General features: G+C 38.3%; 1 pseudogene; it reads left to right on the plus strand.

Annotated features, from left to right (window-relative positions):
* LOC149241083 (uncharacterized) overlaps window positions 1–23,121 on the plus strand; it is a 49,197-nt pseudogene extending 26,076 nt beyond the window's left edge.
* Window positions 23,122–23,586: the final 465 nt, after the last annotated feature.

Consider the following 23,586-nt stretch of genomic DNA (forward strand, 5'->3'; position numbering starts at 1 on the left):
ACAGTTGCAGCCTTATCCACAGAATCTGCATACCCCACTTGTACTGCATAAATCTGGCATTTCTTTCGGATGCATTTGACCAGCTGTGAGGCCGTGATCGGCCGAATCTGTACTGGTTTCTGGATGCCTTGAATCTCTTTTCCCACACCCAGTTCATCTCGGTAAGAAACTGTTTTCATTTTACAATTAATTACAGACCATCGCCGTTCCAACCAATCCATTCCTATCAGCACATCATAGGAACCAAGAGGGAGTACGTTTAATTCAGTTGTTATTGAGTACGTTTAAATTTGGTAGTTTGCAAACCACAGCTTTCCACAACTTTGGGACTTATATAGCTTAAAGTAGCTCCGCGATCTACTAAAATAGAAACAGGTCGATCAAAGATCTTACCTTCAAACTCTATCATTGTTGGCTGGTAATCAGCTTGTCGATCCTCCAATGCTGCATTGATTCTGGGTATGGATCGAGCCACATCTCCTACTGTCGAAGCTTCATAGATCTGGGACAACTGATCGTTGTCCTTCCGATGAGGGCAATTTCTAATATAATGGGGTCCGCCACAACCCCAACACTGAACAGGTGGCCGAGCTGAGCCTTCATTGTCCAATCTAACTTGTTGTTCACTATACTTGGGTTCTGCAGGAGGCTTGAATCTGTTCTGATTTTTAGTTGGATTTTTAGTATTGGCTCCTTTCGAGAATCCTTTTTGAAAACTGTTGCGTGCTCCCTTACTTCCCATAGGCATTTTACTGCCCCGCTTATCTGTCCAACGCTTCCCAGAATTTTCTCCTTTTGATTTGTTTTGCTGATAACACAGTCTTGCCTTCCGAATTGCTTCATCCATCGTCCTCGGATTATCGAACTCTATCCTTTCTCGCATTGTCAGAGGTAAGCTACTAACAAATATTTGTACCTTAGCCTTCTCCTCACGAATATAGGGCACGTAACGAAGCAGGGATGTGAATTTAGTTACGAACTCGTCAATGGTCTGCTGTCCAAGCCGCAGATCATGAAATTCTCGCGCTTTTTCATCATAAAAGCGTTCTGTCAGATACTTCTCCTTGAAATATCTCTGAAACATTTCCCATGTCACATCTTGTTCACTCACTCCCCGCACCATCTTGACCTCCTCCCACCATAGCGTGGCTTTGGCCTGCAGCTGGAATATAGCCAGCCTTGCCTTAAGATGATGATCATATTCATACACTTGAAAATACTTATTCATATTAATTAACCACGCCTCTGCAGCTTCTTTTGATTCCCCATCGAAATGAGGTGGTTTAATTTTCCGAAACTCCCCTTGCAGTTCCATCCGTGGTCTTTTTGGAGTCTGGTAATCAGAAGCATTGACAGACTTCTCTCCCCGCGTCTCTACTCTGTCTTCCGCGTCCTCTGGCTCAGTGTGAAAACTATGTTCATCTGATACTCGTGGCTGTTCAGGCCTCGGATGTGACTGCTGTTGATGTTGCTTATCGGATAAACTTTTCAGGATCCTCTCCTGTTCCACATTTAATCTTGCGTTATCTGCACGCAACCGGGCCATTTAATCTTTCAGTTCCTGAATTGTCCTCATTAGCGTCGAATCAGTATTGTGGCCTTCTGCTCCCAGTTGCACCCAAAACTCAGGATGTCCCTGAGGTTGTCCCACATTTTCGGGTTGATCCAAATTTCCATGAGGGGCGCTAATTGCTCTCCTCATCCTGCTACTACCTGCTTAAGAATCACTCATTAAACAAATATAATTTACTTTTAGCGTATTCTGAACTTTCATCATGATACTGTTTATATTTATGTTACTGTAATTTTGAAATTTTCCCAAAGGTCACAGAGTTGTAAACCTTTGGCTCTGATACCAAATTGTCACGCACACATATGGAGTAATTTTTTTTTTTTTATGGCGATTAACCCCATATATTAACTCATACATGCATTCTACTTTATTAACCTTATGAATACAGTCTCATAACAAATGTAATAGTCATGACTGTTCGAATATCTATACATATGTTTTTCATTCAGTTGATATATATATATATATCCTTTTATACATCATAATCCTAAGGTTCATTATGGAAAATCACAATCAATATATTTCAAAGCATATATAATGTTTCAAAGTATGTAACGGGTTTATGTGCACATTCCAATGGGACTGTCAGTCCTTAGAAGCGAATTTATGGCAACTGCTATCGTGTACTGGTTTAAATCCCGAGAAATCTGTAAGTTTTACGTTGTGTCCAGCCTTGACTTCGGTGACGAGGCAGCATCGTCCATTTGGAAAGATTAAGGGCTAGATGGTGTGAGGCCATGTGCGCCCAGTGCTCCAAGCACCTACGGGCCTGTCACCTCGGGCATACCAATTTCGCACCCGGATCCCATCGACCCTATTCGGCCATCGAACGGTGGACGAACCTCTCTGCAGATCGAGGGTTGAGATCTTGCCACCAGTCGGTAAGCATGGTATAACATATAGTTTTTGTGTGCTTCTGTTCAACTCATTTTGTTTCTCATTTCGTTGCGACGGTGTGTCGCAGAGCTATGGCGATTCGCCTGTCCAATGCTTATGCAACTTCGTTCAACTCTAAACTTCAGTTCTATTCCTCTTTTGCACTGGAATAAACAGGTATGAGGTCGTTCCCTTGTCTTGCTACCGTCTGTATCAGTCCTTATTTTGTTATGGTATTTCATCATTTAACCTGAGCTCTCGTTTTCCTGGCTTGACTCAGGTGTGCAGGTAACCGGTGATTATTCCTTATCGAGGATAGGGAACCCTTCGCTCTATCTGCTGTCCGGATCACAGGTAGGCTCGAATGCCACCTAACTTAACTTCATTTGTTGCATCTGTTCAGGGTAACAGCTGAGCGTTTATATTACTTTGACAGGAATGTCGGGTAGCACCACCGCGGCCTGGGGTCCCTTTATCAATTCGGGGCTTCTATCCTTTTTTTAGATGATAGTCTTTGGTTAGGGAAAGATACAGGCTAAGCATTTCATGCATGGTCGTAACCCTCTGATATGTATAGTTGTTTATTTCTGAAGCCTATTCTGGTTTGTACTCAGACAGTATGATGTTTAAGCTTTAATATTGAACATGAGGGTTGATTCCCTGGTTATTTCATTAAAATGCCTTAGAGAGGAAGAGCACGAGAGATTCAATAGATTTCAGCTATATATACAATGTTCTTCTTTTGTTTATTCGCCTTCTTGGCCACGACTATATATATACAGACTTAATGTTTCAGGATTTTTAATGTTTCTTTCTAATTAAATTTGATTGCATGACCATCTCTTCAAATGCCGAGGTCATATGTGCTCTTAAGTTTCGATTTCAATGGTTTTCTTCTGGTTTTGCGTCCGATTTAATGCGGACAAGGCAACTGTTCCAAAACAGAGTTGCTGGTTAAACTTGACTATGTGCTTATATATACATAATACAGTCGTTGGTTCTTTTCAGGGTATTATAATGCGTTGTACATTTATTGGTTTACCTTAGATATATACATGTTTGTATTTTTTGTGCCATGCGACACTACTGTGCGACTGTAACAGAATGCCGAGGCGTTTAACAAGTCTTTAGTATCAGTCTCCGGTTTCGTTTCATGGTTCCGTCGGCCGAGGGTTAAGGTTTTCCCTTTTACCATACTTGTACGAGATCGTAGCTTACTTGCTCAAATTCCTTACTATGGAAATCATGCTATATTTGTTCTCTGTTGATATTCCCTTGTGGATTAAGCGTAATGCACAGTTTGTTCTTTTACTTTTGCTGGGCCGCGAGGCTCTCTAGATTCACTCATGAATATATACATAGTGTATCAGGGTTTTACTACCATTCATTACAGCAGAGAGCGCCTGTACATTTCTTGCTTTTCTAAATATCTGTATATTTTCTTGCTTTTACATATGAATGAGGGTTCTTACTATACCATTTCTTGATAGGTCATTTATGCTGCTACCGAGGTTATTATAAACCCTTTATCGTGTTTTTCTGTTATTTCTTTAAGAACCATGCAAACTTAGGTTCTGTTGTTGTCTTTCATACAGACATTAGTGTTCTTCCTTCAGATTGTATATTCAGTTCCGGTTCTACACTCGAATATGTTTTCTATAATTCACACAGCATGCAATAATTGTTTTCATAATACTGTTTAAGAAGAATAGGAAGATAACTGTCAGCTTATTTCACTTTTCTCAGTACAGTACAGTACAGGAAACATTTTAACAGATGTATAAGTAGTAAGCCATACCTGCTTATCTGCCAAACCTATTTGTAATGCTTGTCAATCCACCCGTCCGTAGGAAGAGTTCCTCTTTAATCTTCCACCCCCAAGCACTTGCAGGTCCTCTCGACTGCAATTACACTGGTCTCGCCAGTAAACGCTATCTGATCCTAACCAGACATAGCGTACACAGGAAAATTCCTTTCCTTAATGCCATCTGATCCTAACCAGACATAGCATGAACATTTTCTTTCTTCTCTGCCATCTGATCCCAACCAGACTTGGCAATTCCCCCTTTTTCCTCTGGGGTCTCAACTACCTCCTGAAGGTAGTTAGGGTTCCATTGTAACTGATTCCACAGTTACTAACCATGATTAATCATAAGCTCAGTTCAAATAGTACTAACACAATTGTTTTTTATTAACATAAAATTAATAACAGAGTTATATATACTTTTCAAATAAAGTCTTTGTTCATAATTACTTTTACTATTTACTAACATTAACTTTTCACGAGGAATGTTACATCTCCCCCTCCTGAAAGTCTACATCGTCCCGATGTTGTTGTTCATCCAAAAACAGACTGCGATAAGTATCCCTTATCATTTGTTCATCCTCCCAGGTGGCCTCTTCAGGCCCAAAGTGCTGCCACTGCACTTTAACCTGGTTGATGACCCTTTTCCGCAGCTCGACTCTTCTCTGATCTAATATGTTCACTGGTTCGACCAGGAACTCTCCTTCCGGTTCCACCTGAAACACATGACAATCAAGTCAGCTGCTTACTAGTATTCTATTTTAGGTTTACATTATATAACAGTCTTCCCTTACCTGAATGTCCTGCCAACTTATTATATGCCTGGGGTCATACACATATTTCTTTAAAACTGATACATGGAAGACATTATGAACCCGAATATGGCTGGGTAGGGAAAGCTGATAAGCTACCAGCCCTACCCGTGCCAGAATTTGGAATGGTCCACAAAAACGCGGTGCCAATTTGGCACAAGCATTCCATTGGAGGGTACTTTTCCTAGCTCGAATTCTGATGTACACATGTTCACCCACTTGGTATTCTCTAAATGTTCTCTTCTGATCTGCAAAATTCTTCTGCCTGTCCTGTGCCATCTTTAGATTAGCTCTAACTTTTTTCACCATAACTTCCATTTCTTCCAACATCTCAGGACCCAGCAAGAATTTGTCCTCCGGTCCACCCCAACTGGAGGGTGTGCGGCATTTCCGGCCGTAAAGTACTTCGAATGGGCTCATCTTCAAGGATGAGTGATAGCCATTGTTATAGGCGAATTCCACTAGGTGTAAATACTCCTCCCATCGCGTAGGTTGCTGCATCACATAAGACCTCAACATGTCCTCCACTACTTGATTCACTCGCTCAGTCTGTCTGTCAGTTTGTGGATGATATGCGGTGTTGAAGCTCAATTGAGTTCCTAGACCTTCAAATAAGGTCCTCCAAAAAGCTGAGGTAAACTTAACATCACGATCAGATATTATTACTTTCGGCAGCCCATGAAGTTTAAATATGTTTTGCATAAAAATGTTTGCGATTTGAGCTGCACGATAAGTGGATTGAACCGGTATAAAGTGAGCTGACTTGCTGAGTTTATCCACTACCACCATTATAGAATCATTGTTCTTTTTGGATTTCGGCAAACCGGTGATAAAGTCCATGGTTATGGTCTCCCATTTCCATTCTGGTATGGGTATTGGCTGTAGTAATCCTGCAGGGTGCTGATGTTCAGCCTTCACCTGTTGACACTCCAAACAGCGCGCCAGGTATTCTAATACATCCTTCTTCATGCCTGGCCAGTAATACTCCTTCCTTAGCGAGGTGATTAATTTCTGGTAACCAGGATGTCCTGCATAAGGACTTCTATGAGTTTCATCCAGAATCTTTTCTTTAATACCACCCTGATTGGGTATATAAATCTTCTTTTGGTAGCACAAAATTCCGGCTGCATTCAAGGTGTAACCTTGTTGTATTGAACGGGTGTCTGAATTCTGCACCAAATGCTTCTTTTGCAAATAAATCTGATCTTGCGCTGCAGCCTCCTCAATCTCTTTGTCAAGAGTGGACCACCCTTGACTAATACCAATCTCATAAATGCAATGCACTTTTCGACTCAGTGCATCAGCTACTCTGTTCTCCTTTCCCTTTAAGTGTTTAATTTCAAAATCGAAATTTCCCAAAAAGTCCACCCATCTTGCTTGTCTTGCGTTTAAAGTGGGTTGACTAAAGTAACTAGTCAAGCTGTGGTGATCCGTCATTAACAAAAATTTCCTTCCTACTAAATAATGGCACCACATCTTCAAAGCATGGATCACAACGGTTAATTCCAGATCATAGGCAGAATACTTCTGCTCATGTTCTTTTAACTTTCTGGATTCATAGGCAATCACTTTACGTTCCTGCATTAGCACTCCACCCACGCCCTCCTTACTGGCATCTGTACAAACTACATACTCCTTTTCGGGATCTGCCACACACAACACAGGTGCTGTGGTAAGTAAATGTTTAAGCTGTTCGAAACTCCGCTGACAGTCTTCTGTCCATTTAAACACTTTTCCCTTCCTTTGCAAGGAGGTAATAGGGTAGGCAACTCTAGAAAAACCTTCTACAAACCGCCAGTAATATCCAGCCAGCCCCATGAAAGATCGAATATCTGCTACATCCTTGGGTGTAGGCCATTCCATTATAGTTTTAATCTTTTCAGGGTCCACAGCTATACCTTCCTTCGTAATAATGTGGCCCAAATACTGGATCTGTTCTTTATAAAAATCACATTTGCTGAATTTTCCATATAACTGATGCTCCCGTAATGTCTGTAACACTATCCTCAAATGTTCCTCATGCTCCTTGATATTCCAGGAGTATATAAGTATATCATCAATGAAGATCAATACAAATTTGTCTAGGTATTGATGAAATACACTATTCATCAAACACATGAATGTTGCAGGTGCATTAGTTAATCCAAAAGGCAGTACCACAAACTCGTAGTGTTCGTAACGAGTACGAAAAGCTGTCTTGGCTATGTCCCCATCTTTGATTCTGATTTGATGGTAACCAGACCTTAAATCAATCTTGGAGAAGATTGTCGCTCCCTTCACCTGATCAAACAGCTCATCAATGTGGGGTAAGGGGTATTTGTTTTTCACAGTCAGCTTGTTCAGCTGTCTATAATCTATACACATACGCAGAGTTCCATCCTTTTTCCTTACAAATAACACAGGTGCTCCCCAAGGAGATACACTAGGACGGATATACTTCTTATCCTACAGCTCTTGCAGTTGCATTTTTAACTCAGTTAACTCTGGCACACTCATCCGATAGGGTGCCCGGGACACTGGGGCTGCTCCGGGTACCAGCTCAATGGTGAAGTCTAAATCCCTTTTAGGTGGCAGCCCCGGAATTTCTTTAGGAAATACATCTGCAAAATCTTGCACTACCGGTATATTTTCAACAGTTGCAGCCTTATCCACAGAATCTGCATACCCCACTTGTACTGCATAAATCTGGCATTTCTTTCGGATGCATTTGACCAGTTGTGAGGCCGTGATCGGCCGAATCTGTACTGGTTTCTGGATGCCTTGAATCTCTTTTCCCACACCCATTTCATCTCGGTAAGAAACTGTTTTCGTTTTACAATTAATTACAGACCATCGCCGTTCCAACCAATCCATTCCTATTAGCACATCATAGGAACCAAGAGGGAGTACGTTTAATTCAGTTGTTATTGTTTGACCAGCTAACCTTAATGGACAGTTGCTGACTTTAGTTAGTACTCGTCTTTTGGCTCCAGTGGCCAGCTGTACTAGCCAAGGACTTTTAAATTTGGTAGTTTGCAAACCACAACTTTCCACAACTTTGGGACTTATATAGCTTAAAGTAGCTCCGGGATCTACTAAAATAGAAACAGGTCGATCAAAGATCTTACCTTCAAACTCTATCATTGTTGGCTGGTAATCACCTTGTCGATCTTCCAATGCTGCATTGATTCTGGGTATGGATCGAGCCACATCTCCTACTGTCGAAGCTTCATAGATCTGGGACAACTGATTGCTGTCCTTCCGATGAGGGCAATTTCTAATATAATGGGGTCCGCCACAACCCCAACACTGAACAGGTGGCCGAGCTGAGCCTTCATTGTCCAATCTAACTTGCTGTTCACTATACTTGGGTTCTGCAGGAGGCTTGAATCTGTTCTGATTTTTAGTTGGATTTTTAGTATTGGATCCTTTCGAGAATCCTTTTTGAAAACTACTGCGTGCTCCCTTACTTCCCGTAGGCATTTTACTGCCCCGCTTATCTGTCCAACGCTTCCCAGAATTTTCTCCTTTTGATTTGTTTTGCTGATAACACAGTCTTTCCTTCCGAATTGCTTCATCCATCGTCCTCGGATTATCGAACTCTATCCTTTCTCGCATTGTCAGAGGTAAGCTACTAACAAATATTTGTACCTTAGCCTTCTCCTCACGAATATAGGGCACGTAACGAAGCAGGGATGTGAATTTAGTTACGAACTCGTCAATGGTCTGCTGTCCAAGCCGCAGATCATGAAATTCTCGCGCTTTTTCATCATAAAAGCGTTCTGTCAGATACTTCTCCTTGAAATATCTCTGAAACATTTCCCATGTCACATCTTGTTCACTCACTCCCCGCACCATCTTGACCTCCTCCCACCATAGCGTGGCTTTGGCCTGCAGCTAGAATATAGCCAGCCTTGCCTTAAGATGATGATCATATTCATACACTTGAAAATACTTATTCATATTAATTAACCACGCCTCTGCAGCTTCTTCTGATTCCCCATCGAAATGAGGTGGTTTAATTTTCCGAAACTCCCCTTGCAGTTCCATCCGTGGTCTTTTTGGAGTCTGGTAATCAGAAGCATTGACAGACTTCTCTCCCCGCGTCTCTACTCTGTCTTCCGCGTCCTCTGGCTCAGTGTGAAAACTGTGTTCATCTGATACTTGTGGCTGTTCAGGCCTCGGATGTGACTGCTGTTGATGTTGCTTATCGGATAAACTTTTCAGGATCCTCTCGTGTTCCACATTTAATCTTGCGTTATCTGCACGCAACCGGGCCATTTCATCTTTCAGTTCCTGAATTGTCCTCATTAGCGTCGAATCAGTATTGCGGCCTTCTGCTCCTAGTTGCACCCAAAACTGAGGATGTCCCTGAGGTTGTCCCACATTTTCGGGTTGATCCAAATTTCCATGAGGGGCGCTAATTGCTCTCCTCATCCTGCTACTACCTGCTTAAGAATCACTCATTAAATAGATATAATTTACTTTTAGCGTAATCTAAACTTTCATCATGATACTGTTTATATCATGTTACTGTAATTTTGAAATTTTACCAAAGGTCACAGAGTTGTAAACCTTTGGCTCTGATACCAAATTGTCACGCACACATATGGAGCAAAATTTTTTTTTTTATGGCGATTAACCCCATATATTACACATACATGCATTCTACTTTATTAACCTTATGAATACAGTCTCATAACAAATGTAATAGTCATGACTGTTCGAATATCTATACATATGTTTTTCATTCAGTTGATATATATATATTCCTTTTATACATCATAATCCTAAGGTTCATCGTGGAAAATCACAATCAATATATTTCAAAGCATATATAATGTTTCAAAGTATGTAACGGGTTTATGTGCACATTCCAATGGGACTGTCAGTCCTTAGAAGCAAATTTATGGCAGCTGCTATCGTGTACTGGTTTAAATCCCGAGACATCTGTAAGTTTTACGTTGTGTCCGGCCTTGACTTCGGTGACGAGGCAGCATCGTCCATTTGGAAAGATCAAGGGCTAGATGGTGTGAGGCCATGTGCGCCCGGTGCTCCAAGCACCTACGGGCCTGTCACCTCGGGCATACCAATTTCGCGCTCGGATCCCATCGACCCTATCCGGCCATCGAACGGTGGACGAACCTCTCTGCAGATCGAGGGTTGAGATCTTGCCACCAGTCGGTAAGCATGGTATAACATATAGTTTTTGTGTGCTTTTGTTCAACTCATTTTGTTTCTCATTTCGTTGCGATGGTGTGTCGCAGAGCTATGGCGATTCGCCTGCTCCAATACTCATGCAGCTTCGTTCAGCTTCAAACTTCAGTTCTGTTCCACTTTCACACTGGAATAAACAGGTATATGATGTCGCTACCTTGTCTTGCTATCGTCTGTACCAGTTCCTTATTTTGTTATTGTATATCATCGTTAAATCCGAGTTCTCGGTTTTCTGGTTTGACTCAGGTGCGCAGGTGGCCGGTTGTCATTCATCATCGAGGATAGAGAACTCTTCGCTCTATCTGCTATCCTGATAACAGGTAGACTCGATTGCCACCTAACTTCATTTGTTGAATCTGTTCAGGGTAACAGCTGAACGTTTATTTTACTTGACAGGAATGCCGGGTAGCACCACCGCGGCCTGGGGTCCCTTTACCAATTCGGGTTTCTACCCTTGTTTTAGATGATAATCTTTGGTTAGGAGATGATACAGGCTAAGCATTGCATGCATAGCCGTAACCCCTTTATATGTATAACTGTTCATTTCTGAAGCCTGTTCTGGTTTGTACTCAGACGGTATAATGTTTAAGCTTTAATACTGAACATGAGGGTTGACTCCCTGGTTATTTCATTAAAATGTTTTAGAGAGTAAAGGCATGAGAGATTCAATAAGTTTCAGCTCTATGTACAATGTTTTCTTTGGTTTATTCGTCTCCTTGGCCACGGCTATATATATATACAGACTTAATGTTTCAGGATTTATAATGTTCCTTTCTAATTAAATTTGATTGCATGACCATCTCTTCAAATGTCGAGGTCATATGTGCTCTTAAGTTTCGATTTCAATGGTTTTCTTTTGGTTTTGCGTCCGGTTTAAGGCGGACAAGGCAACTGTTCCTAAACAGAGTTGCGGGCTAACTCGACTATGTGCTTATACTTATATAATGCAGTCGTTGGTTCTTTTCAGGGTATTAGAATGTGTTGTACTTTTATGGGTTTACCTTAGATATATACATGTTTGTATTTTTGTGCCATGCGACACCACTGTGCGACTGTAACAGCATGCCGAAGTGTTTAACCAGTCTTTATTAACGGTCTCCGGTTTTGTTTCATGTTTTCGCCGGCCGAGGTTAAGGTTTTTCCCCTTTTCCATACTTGTACGAGGTCGTAGTTTACTTGCTCAGTTTCATTGGTATGGAAATCATATCGTATTTGTTCTCTGTTGATATTCCCTTGTGGATTAAGCGTAATGCATAGTTTGTTCTTTTACTTTTGCTGGGCCGCGAGGCTCTCTAGATTCACTCATGAATATATATATAGAGTATCAGGGTTTTACTACCATTCATTACAGCAGAGAGCGCCTGTACATTTCTTGCTTTTCTAAATGCCTGTATATTTTCTTGCTTTTACATATAAATGAGGGTTCTTGCTATACCATTTCTTGATAGGCCATTTATACTGCTACCGAGGTTATTATAAACCCTTTATCGTGTTTTCTATTATTTCTTTAAGGAACCATGCAAACTTAGGTTCTGTCGTTGTCTTTCATACAGACTTTAGTATTCTTCCTTCAGATTGTATATTCAGTTCTGATTCTACACTCGATTCTGTTTCTATAATTTACACAGAATGCAATAATTGTTTTCATAATACTGTTTAAGGAGAATAGGCAGATAACTGTCAACTTATTTCACTTTTCTCAGTACAGTACAGTACAGGAAACATTTTAACAGATGTATAAGTAGTAAGCCATACCTGCTTATCTGCCAAACCTATTTGTAATGCTTGTCAATCCACCCGTCCGTAGGAAGAGTTCCTCTTTAATCTTCCACCCCCAAGCACTTGCAGGTCCTCTCGACTGCAATTACACTGGTCTCGCCAGTAAACGCTATCTGATCCTAACCAGACATAGCGTACACAAGAAAATTCCTTTCCTTAATGCCATCTGATCCTAACCAGACATAGCATGAACATTTTCTTTCTTCTCTGCCATCTGATCCCAACCAGACTTGGCAATTCCCCCTTTTTCCTCTGGGGTCTCAACTACCTCCTGAAGGTAGTTAGGGTTCCATTGTAACTGATTCCACAGTTACTAACCATGATTAATCATAAGCTCAGTTCAAATAGTACTAACACAATTGTTTTTTATTAACATAAAATTAATAACAGAGTTATATATACTTTTCAAATAAAGTCTTTGTTCATAATTACTTTTACTATTTACTAACATTAACTTTTCACGGGGAATGTTACACATCTATACATAGTGGAAAAATACTTTAAGAAATTTGCTGCATTTGAAACCACCCAAATCTTCAGAAATCCAATTAGAGTAGAGATGTATGAAAATTTTGATTTTCATATCCTATGCCACTTGATAAAATTTTGTTACAATATTAAGCAACTCTCATAAAATCAAAATAGAGCAAAAATAAAATAATGATGAATATTTCATTATGTCATCGTCTAAATTATATTGTTTTTTTTCAATCATTTAAAATAATGAAAAAAAAACTCACATTTTTAACCAAAACTTGATAAGAACCATTTTGAATTAACAAAATTACATAATATTATAAAATAAAGATGAAATTGTGGTATTTTAAGGATCTAAATCAATTTTTCAATTAAAAGTAATGATTTTAATCATCTAAATTTGTAATTTAGATAAAAAATAATTTCTCTTGAAAAATTTAGATTAAAAAAATAATTTCTCCAAAAATTCATATCATAAAATGTATTTCATTATAATTATAATGATAACATATGTTAAAAATTCATATTATAAGAACAATTTTTACATACATTCTGATTTTTGGTAAGTTAATCTATTTTTTTAAATTAATCCACTTAAAAAAAAAAAAAATTACAACCATAATTATCTAAATCCTCCCATAAAAGAAGTCTGGCCTTAAACCGATTTCAAAGTTATGTCACTACATCTACCTTACATAAAGAGGTTAAAGACATCAAATGAATCAAAGTAATGCGTAGAAATCATTAGAACTCCATACTGGTGATCGGATCAACTTTCACCACACTTCACGCGACTCTCTCAGGTGTTTAATTTACTCCTCGACGTGTATACCCTATGTTGGATAATTGTTCATGTCGTAGGAAGCCATATGGAACTAGGATATAGTGACTACGCTAATAGACATGTTTATGGTGGAAGTGAAGCAACTAGAGAATGCATTCCAATTGTCTCTTTTATTAAACCATGGAATCATGTCATATCATACATTTCATCTCTAAAATCAATACAGGGCGTAGTGTATGCAACCTAGAAATGTCGGGCCTTGAATTGTCCCCAACGCAATCGTTGATCCTAGTGCTAGACGTGAATGTTAACTTAAACCATCAGCTACTCTGATGAGGGATCTAGGTTAGAATCTATAGGCAAGATACAGACATAGAAGCTCGGAACATTGCAGAGATGAGAACGTTGTAGCCACACTAGACTTTGGCAGCAAGTTAAGAGTTCTTGGTTCAAATCTGTATCCAAGTTATGGATGTAGAAGACCAAAACATTGTAGAGATGAGGATTTCATAAAAGTGATATGGGTTTCAGCACCACGATCCATTTTTTTTTACACTCTTCAACAACCCATAATAAAAAAAAATTAATTAGTACAAAAGGAAGGGAGCGAATCATAAAATCTATCGTCATTAATATCATCTGATTGTACCTTGTGAGCCTTCAAATTCTGTTATACTAACCAAGCGACAACAAAGATGGCGAGCTAGCGTAGCAAGATTAAAATGACCTTTGTTGCAAAGTATTCATCATCCTTGGCGATAATACTCGTTTCCTTCAAAATTTGAGCATCTACATCAATCATGGGATGTAAATCATATCATTGCAAATAAGATCATTTGCAATGACTTAAGGTAATCCTTTTCCTACATTCCTAATAAAGGTGCCTAGTCTCTCCCTGCCCTTCAATTGGGTGGAGTTTATTAGTGGCTCTATATTCATTGCAATCTCAATATATTTTGAAGATTTTGGAATATTTTGAAATTTTGATAAATATGAATAAAGTTAAAGTTAAGTTATATACTAGATTTTCAATGGCTCTATATTCATTACAATCTTAGTATATTTTAAATATTTTGAAATTTTGATAAATATGAATAAAGCTAAACCAAGTTATATATTAGATTTTCAAAATATTCCAAAACCTATCTTTAAAATACTCAAACAATACATATATGTTAACTAAATGATAATTGATATATATTTACAAATGCAAGGGAACCCTAACATGTCACTCCAATTCCCTTTGCATCCATAGATCATTATAACAATAACAATGATGATGAATGTGTTTTTTCCCCGACTTTCAATGATCCCAGTGCTCAAAGTCATCTTTCTATCATTATAACAATAACAATGATGATGAACGTGTTGTTTTCACCGACTTTCAATGATACCAGTGCTCAAAGCCATCTGTAGATCATTATAATGATAACAATGATTATGAATGTGTTGTTTTCACCAACTTTCAATTATCCCAGTGCCCATGCTTTGACTGGTTATATTGCTAGTGAAGACCCTAAGTGTGTGCTCCTATGAAGTCTCTGTTGGCACTAGTCACTCATGATTCTTATGTGTTGTAATGTCATTCAACAGATGCAAAAGGAAGCCATCCCCACCCATGAATTTGTGACTCTGCAACAAATAGGCAGTATGTCTCAACCCCCTACCCTTAAACCTCAAATTCATGGTCAACCTCCTAAACATTACTTTATCTCAGGCAAGTTTAGTGCAAGCCTCCCTTACCAGTAAGCCCTGTCTAATACACCCCTGCCTCTATGCACTTAGTTGTTACAATCTATACTCTCTATATTTTTATTGCATGTCTTGCCTTTAATATAACATGTTGTAATTGTCAATTTGTGTAGTCTAAGTGGTTATCGAAAGTTGTATCTTATTACTTATATTCAAATCATAATTAACAATATATATTTATTTAAACACTGAACCAATTGTTGTATGTTCATAAATTGAGCTAGAGTTAGCCAAATATTTATGTTGCACTACTTATGGATGAACTCTTCATACTAAAGCTATTTAGTAGCCCAATGTGCTTGAAAGCACCCAACGGCCCTCGCCCTCCATATGACAAAGACCATGGTAATAATAATATTTCAATATTCCTAGTACAGGGTGATTGAAGGCGTGAGAGGACGTACAACACACATATGTCCAAATGATGAACAATTTCTCACATCTAGACAATTAACATTTGAACTTTTTTTTTATAAGTAGGGATAATGGAATAAAGTATTTGTCATGGAGTTTTTTTTTCTAGGACACAACGATTATCATAAAGGTAATAGATGCTTTAATGAAGAAGGGTGTTAAACTTGTCTTTGGTCTTTAGCTCCAATGCTTTAAGATGGATCTTAACACCCCTTTGCCTTAGTGTACATGTAAGTTGTGGTTATTATAAAGTATAGTTAGTTTAACTATGTTAACGGTTATCATAAAGGTAATAGATCCTTTAATTCAAAAGGGTGTTAAACCTATATTTGGTCTTTAGCTCCAACGTTTTAAGATGGATCTTACCACCCCTTTTCCCTAGTGTACATGTAAATTGTAGTTATTATAAAGTATAGTTAGTTCAACTATGTTTGTTTTTGTCTTTCTATTGGTAATTATGTGTACTATGTTGCTTCATTCCAATTCTCATGGTAAGGCCTCTTTAAGGTGTACTAGAACTAAATATGATGATGCTCCTATAATCGATGATTTCCATTGCTCTATCTTGATTGATAGTCAAGAAAGGTTGTATTTGATTGAGAACTCAATTAAACAACAAGTCTCCTAGAACAATGAGGTAGTGAATTCAATTATCGATGACTTTGTGCCATGCCTTAGCTTTAGTTGTACCACAACTACTAAGTTTTATCACACTACGGCATGTCAAATATTTTGTGGCCAATGCTATTCTAAATCAAGAGCAGGACGACAATAAGCTTTGGTAGCACTTGACAATTTAGAAAAGTAGAGCCACCTCCAAGTTATTCTCAGCTCTTGCATGGGGGCATTATCCTTTCAAATGCTTTCGCAACTCTTGTGACAACCTTAGTGATATTTCAAAAGTCATCGTTGAATGTGGATCTTGTTCCACTCTAGTTATAACTTTTAGTCATGAATTCAACTTCTACTCTTAGTCAATTTTGGTTTTTTCAAATTTTGCGCTCACCATGGTTCTCCACTCCAGAGAGGGTTTGGTTTTCTTCATGGAAACCTCAATGTTATTTGTATAGCCTCAAGGCTATGGCTCTTCAAATGCTAGTCTAGTGTTGCCTCCTCATGATTTCTATGTAAATGTACAACTAACTATAATTAGCTCATAAGGAAATGAAAAGTTAAAACTCTAACACAAATAACCTATATATAAAATATGTCATTTGATAAGAGCATTTCAATAATATTAGTGCAAACCCACCTCATTCATTACTTTTCATAATTTTAAATAAAACTTTCAATATATGACCATTCTCTCATATCCAATTATCTAAAACAAAATTGTAATTAATTTATCTCTTTATATGTAAAATCTTCACTTTATACCACCTTTAGTATCTTCAAAAACATGATGAACATATTTCATGACCCTCTACCAACTTTGAATTTATCCTTAAATGTCTACATAAGTTTACTAAGCTTCATCTTATCCACAAATAACAAATTCAAGATGTTGAATATCTTTCACGACCATCCAACAACTTTGAGCTTATCCTTAAATGTCTAGATAAGTTGATTAAGCCTAATATTATCCACCTATCGGAGCTTATCTTAAATGTGTAGATAAGTTGACTAAATGTCATCTTATCCACATATAACAATTTTTTTTTTATTATTTATAAAATTAAAATAAAATTTGAAAAGTTTATTGTTATATTTTAGAGTAACGGGTTAATGGAAAATGGGATTCGTAGGATGGATAATAAAGTAGTGCAATTTGTAGATCAGTTAGCAGAGAAGATTTTAAGAGAGCCTAATTTTTATAGTTTTTTGCTAAATTGAGCCCAACAAAAGCCTAGCAAGGGGTTTTTGACTGCTCTGAAGCCATTGGAGACATAATATTTACATTATTAGCACTATAAATCCATGTAAACACGAATTTGAGCACTTAATGAAACAAGCCCAACATTGTAAGCTATACTAAGAGATGTAGCCCAGGAGGGGTGAACTCCTTTATAATTTTTATGTGTTTATGATATGGTATATTGTCTATGTTATTGTTGTTAAATAAGTTTCAAAATCATTACTTTATGTGTTTTGTAAAGTGGTCCATTACCCAAAATACATAAAAATTTACTTGCAAATTTTCCATCACCTTCAAGTTTTCATAACAGATCAGTTTGGTATCAGAGCTCGAGGTTATTTTGAAGGTTTGATTTTGTTTGCAAGTGTCTTTTGATGCTAACAAGGTTGAAGCTTAAAAGAGGATAAGGAGAAATTTTGGAGCCAAGATCTCAAATTATTTCAAGGAGAACACTCATACCTCAAGCTTCACTAGTCATGGCACATGAAGAAGGTCCTAAAGGGATGTCTGAGGATGAAATAACTTTTAGAAAAGCTTTCTTTGAAATGTCTGAAATGGTAAAAGTTCTTTATGAAGAGAGGAACTCAAGGTTGCAAGGGGAGAACTCAAATTCTCCAAAAGGAGATGGAGGAAAAGGAGACAAACCTCCAAAAGGGAATGGAGGAAATGGTGACAAGCCACCACCTTCACCTCCATCCTCATCCTCATCTTCATCCTCATCATCTTCTACTTCTTCTACCCTTTCACAAACACCTCCAAATTCTCCAAAAGGATGTGGTAAAAACCCTTTATTAAAGTTTGACATAAAGATTGAACTACCTATGTATGATGGAGAGGTAAATGTTAAGAAATTAGAAAATTGGATTCATCATATTGAAGCGTATTGCAGAATACAAAGAATCAAGGATGATGAGACCAAAATTTAGCTTGCTTCTCTTAGGTTGGAAAGTGCAACACTTATTTGGTGGGAGGCCAAAACTCAAGAGGACATGAAGAAACATGGTAAGGTTTTATCCTCTTGGAATGATTTTGTTGTTGTAATAAGAAGGCAATTTTATCCATTAACATACATGCAAAAATCTAATTGGAAAAACTTTAGACAAGCTAAGGGTCAAAATATGCAAAGCTATACTCAAGAATTTAAAAAAAGATCTTTTATTTTGGGTATAGATTTGTCCTCCCAAGATACTCTATTGAACTACATTGGAGTATTGCATGGTTATTTAAGACACATTATTCTCATGTTTAACGCTACAAAACTAGATGAAATTTGCGTACAATCAACTCATTTAGAAGCAAGAGGGAAGACTGTTTCTGAAGAAATTAGTGAGAAGTCATTTAAGTCTGGAGAAAAAGGAAAAGGTAAGTTCAAAGGCAAGGATAAAAATAATGCTTTATTCAAGAAGGAGGGAGAAAAACTCACATTTATGCACTATTCAAAAGAAGACCACGATTGGAAACTTCATCCTGAAATGAGACCCAGAAAGTTTAATAACAAGGATAAAGAAAAGATTGTTGAAACTACACAATAAGATTTAATCATAGCCATGGGATTGAAAGATGAGGATTCAATTGCAAGTACTAGTTCTTCTATAAAACCCATTAAAAATCAAAATGAAAGAGAAATAATAGAGATTTTCTATATTAGAGTCATCACAAAACATAACAAAGTAGATACTTTGTTTGATAGTGGATCACAAGCAAACCTCATTTCAAAAGGCATTATCAAGAAACTAAATTTGGAAACCATTTCTCATCCTAAACCTTATCCTTTGGGTTTGGTCTATGACAATGCCAAATTGAAAGTTACAAGAAAATTCATACTTAGATTTGCCATCACTGCAAATTTTATTGATGAGGTAGAACTTGATGCAGTACCACTTGACATTTGTGGGATTTTTTTGGGAAGCCCATACTTATATGACAGGAAAGCCATCTTTCATCGCCATGAGAACAAGTATCATTTGTTTAAAAATGGGATTTATTATATTGTTAAATCACATAGCAAGAAGTTGAATTCATCACTTGTGAATGTTGGACAAATGAAGTGGTTTGTAAATGCTAGTCAGAATTCTGCATTGTTGAATCATGATTAAACATAAACATGTTGATGAATGTGAAGCCTTCCAAGAATGTGATGCAACATTAAAATCTGATTTATTTGAAGTGGTTAACACATGTGATAAGATGTTTCAAGAATATAATGTGTTGCCTCCCAAAAGAGGAAAACAACATGAAGTTCATTTGCAGCAGGATGCATCACTTTTGAACATTGGTTTGAACAAGATGTCAGTGTTAGAGAATGCAATAATAAGGAATCAGATATAAGAGCTACTTGACAAAGGTAACATTAGTTCTAATACATCTTTTTGTGGTTTTCGTAGTGTTTTGGCTTTGAGGAAGAATGGTGCATGGCGATGACGATCACATTTGGTGAAGAGTCAAGCCAAGTATGAGCCTAAACATGATAAGCATCATGTTGACCATAGTTTTCAAGTTGGATATGAAGTAAGGCTTTGCATCAGCAAAGAAAAGCTTCAAGGTAAAATAAAATGAAATTAGGTAAGCCTCCTTTGATTGAAGAAACAAGAGAGAATGTTCAGATTCTTTCAAGAGAATTTTTCTCTCCTAAAAATCTTGAATAATTGCAAAAAGATCTTATCCTTGTCAGAGAAACAAGAACTTCAAGAAGAAGGAACGTGAGCCACCTTCACGAAGGGCTCAAAGGTACAAAATAAGGCAAAGCCAAATGTATTGAAAAGGGAAGGGTGAGGGAACTATACCCTCATCTATTTTTTGACTGAAAAATATTCTTTTGGAGATCCAAAAGCTTCTAGTTGGGAAAGCGATCCAGGGTATCAGTCAAGTACTCAAAATTCAAATTGTTCAAAAGTACTTGAAACTTGTACCAGAACGTAGATATCGATGACCCAAATCCAACACAACTTGAATTGCTCAAAATCGATATCGTATGCTACCGATATCGCATTTTGATTGTTTTCCCAAACAGGTAAAAGATTTGTAGGTTGGATGCAGAACTGTTGACTAGGCAGTTTGTACGCTGACTCGACAGGCTCATTGTAAAATTTGGGTCAATGGAAGGCTTCCACTTGGCCTATCTATATTGGGTCAAATTTACTACGCATTTGATTGGTTGAATGAGGCTATGAGTTGGACCAATGGTGGGATGTCATGTGGCCAAGTAATGGGTTGTCATGTGGCACCCCAGGGTTCACTAAAACTATGTTATGGCTGAATAGGCCTCTGGGTGAGTCAAACGCATGAGCTATGGAGCAGCATTGCAATGCCTTACTGCTAGTGTGCATGGTGGTTCTTAACTACCATAATTCTGAATTGGTAATTTAAAGTTTATGTCGTTTGATGTTGGGGGACGGGGTCGGGGCTAAGTCCTGGTCCCCGGTCACCCTATGCCCATGAGACTATAGGCAGGGGAGTCGCGGGCTCGAGCTTAGCCCCAACCCAAGGTTATGGCACTTGCGATAATAAACCATCGGACCAACGCCAACAGACGGAAGCACCAACGGTGGTGAGGGGGCGAAACTTTGGGGACTAGCCCCGGATCACATGGAGCACATGTAACCACAATCTGGGATTTGGGAGCTAATAGTTGGGGGGCTTGGGACAAGGCACCATGTCGAGGACCCATGGCCTACTATATTCCCACACGCCAAAGTTAAATGGAACATAATAGTTAGGGGTGGAGTTTTGAGACCAGCCCACGATCGCCACGGAGCATGGAACCACGGCGGATCACCGCAGAGGGCTCGGATTTCAAGCACTAAAACGTAGGCAACAACCTCATTTTCAAGGGCCCCACGAAACCAAATGTAAAAGATGAAGGGGGCTATGCCGACGGGCACGGGTGGTTAGCCCCAAGCCTCGGGCGCATGGCCCCATGTGACCCTAGTTTTCCACCTATAGGCCTTGCAGGGCAATTAAAGTAGGTGATATTTTGCACCCAATCCGGCGTGAATCTCGCCGACACCGAGCGAAATTGTCACTCTACGGGCCCAAAAAAGGTGGATTTGTAGGATGGATAACAAAGTAGTGTTGTTTGAAGATCAATTAGCATAGAAAACTTTGAGAGAGCATAACTTCTTCAGTTTTTGGCCTAATTGAGCCCAACAAAAGCCCAGCTAGGGATTCATTACTATTCTAAAGCCATTGGAGAAATAATATTTACATTTTGAACAGTATAAATCCATGTAAACATAAATTTGAGCACTTAATGAAAGAGGCCCAGCATTGGAAGTTGTGTAAGAGATGTAACCCAGGAGAGGGATGAACTCCTTTATCAGTTTTGTTCTTATGTGTTTCTAATATGGTATATTGTCTTTGTTATTGTTGTTAACTAAGTTTAAAAATCATTATTTTATGTGTTTTGTAAAGTGATCCATTACCCAAAATACATAAAATTTTACTTGCAATTTTTCCATCACCTTCAAGTTTGCATAACAAATCAACTACTCCAAGAAGTCCGAGTTAAATTTCGAGATAAAAGTTGACAGAGAGAAGCCCAAATGGGATTTAATCATCATGAATAAGATTTTAAGGGCCAGAAACTTGTAGCCACGCTCGAGGTTGGAAGGGAATAATAAAACTAGAATCTTAGACAATGAAGTAAAATAGATGGTGATATGTCTTTACATATTGAAATAAAAAACATGTGGGCATCGATTAGACTAGATTTCTTCTGAGATGGAAGTGGGCATAAGAGACTATTAAGACAAGTAAACTAAGATACCATTATAGCTATGAAAAATGTCTATGGTTTAAAGAAACAACAATAAATTCAAGTTAAAAAGGATCAAGAGAAATTACAGCAAGAATGTATGAAGAACGGATTGTGATAATTGGAGACACAACACATAGGTTGACATAAAGGGTGCTAAAGGCTTTGAAGAATTAGCATAAATGCAATAGCATCCCCAATAAAATAATTGGGTGTAACACTCTCCTCCCACATTTACCCAAGCTAACCATTCCACCAGGGCAAACATGTGACGAAGAGTTACTATGACATGATTCAACTCCCTAAATGTAGTTAAGGAAGTGGAACTGAGGAACCAACACCTTACAGACCTCCCTCAGGTGCTACAAGAACCCCAGGAGTTAATCTATGTTAAAATTGGAAGTTAGGGCCAAACTCCATGTGGGTCATATTATTTATGGCAGCTGATATTTTTATTGGATCTCTCTCATTGAGAGGTGTAGGATTGATCTAAAGATCATCCGATTCCGATAAGTATTTATGAAGTTATGAATTTATTTATGTTATGGAAAAATTGTTAAGTCGGCCAGCAACTTATGTAGGCTCAGAAGCCCAACAGTCATGTCTATTCAACCTCTATGTTTTAGTATAAATAGAAGAGGACTTCAAGTCATTTATACACACACTTGGATCTCTTCCTCTCTCTACTTGTCTTTGGGTTTTAGTAGGAGGAGAGATCCTAAGGAAAAGCTAGAAAAGCCGGAAAAGCCGGAAACACTGAAAAAGCCGGAAATACTGGAAAAGCCAGAAAAGCCGGAAAATTCGGAACTATCGGAATTGCCGGAAAAGCCGGAACTGGCAGAAAAGCCGGAACTGCTAAAAAAGCTGGAACTCCCGAAAAATTCAAAAACGCCAGAAAAGCTGGAAATAACGGAAAAGCTAGAAAAGCTGGAAAAGCCGAAAAAGCCGGAAATTCCAAAACTGTTGGGACTGTCGGAAAAGCCAAAACAACTGGAAAAGTTGGAACTACCAGGAACTGCCGAAACAGCTGGAGCATCTATCTCTGAAGGAAGGAAACATGATGTATGAGATCATGGGCAGCATAATAAGCAGCATGATGATATGAGCATGAGCAGTCTAATGATGCATGATGATATGAGCATGGGCAGCATAATGATGAATGAGATCATGAGCATGGGCAGCTTGATGATGAATAAGACCATGGAAGATGCAGCATGAAGATGAGAGCAGCTTAGTCATCAAGGTTCAACACATGTGACAGTACAACAAGGTGTCACATGGTAATGTGCAGCAAATAGACAAGATGCAACACTATGATAGGTGAATGAGTCACCTTAGAGAATCAGTTGAAGAAATATGTCTTCAGTTGATCTCATGCCGATATCAAAAGTCAAAGTGCTTGACTTCTATTGTAAATGTACTATATCTTTCACTTTCTCTGCTAAACTTTGAAGAACATAAAAGAAGAATTGATCAAGGGTTTCATGACATTGGGGTTTGTCCTTGGCTAG

This window comes from Pinus tabuliformis, chromosome 8 (genome assembly GCF_031772625.1).
Source record: "Pinus tabuliformis cultivar Carrire ecotype Pingquan chromosome 8, CPIR1, whole genome shotgun sequence".
NCBI classification, from domain to species: domain Eukaryota; kingdom Viridiplantae; phylum Streptophyta; class Pinopsida; order Pinales; family Pinaceae; genus Pinus; species Pinus tabuliformis.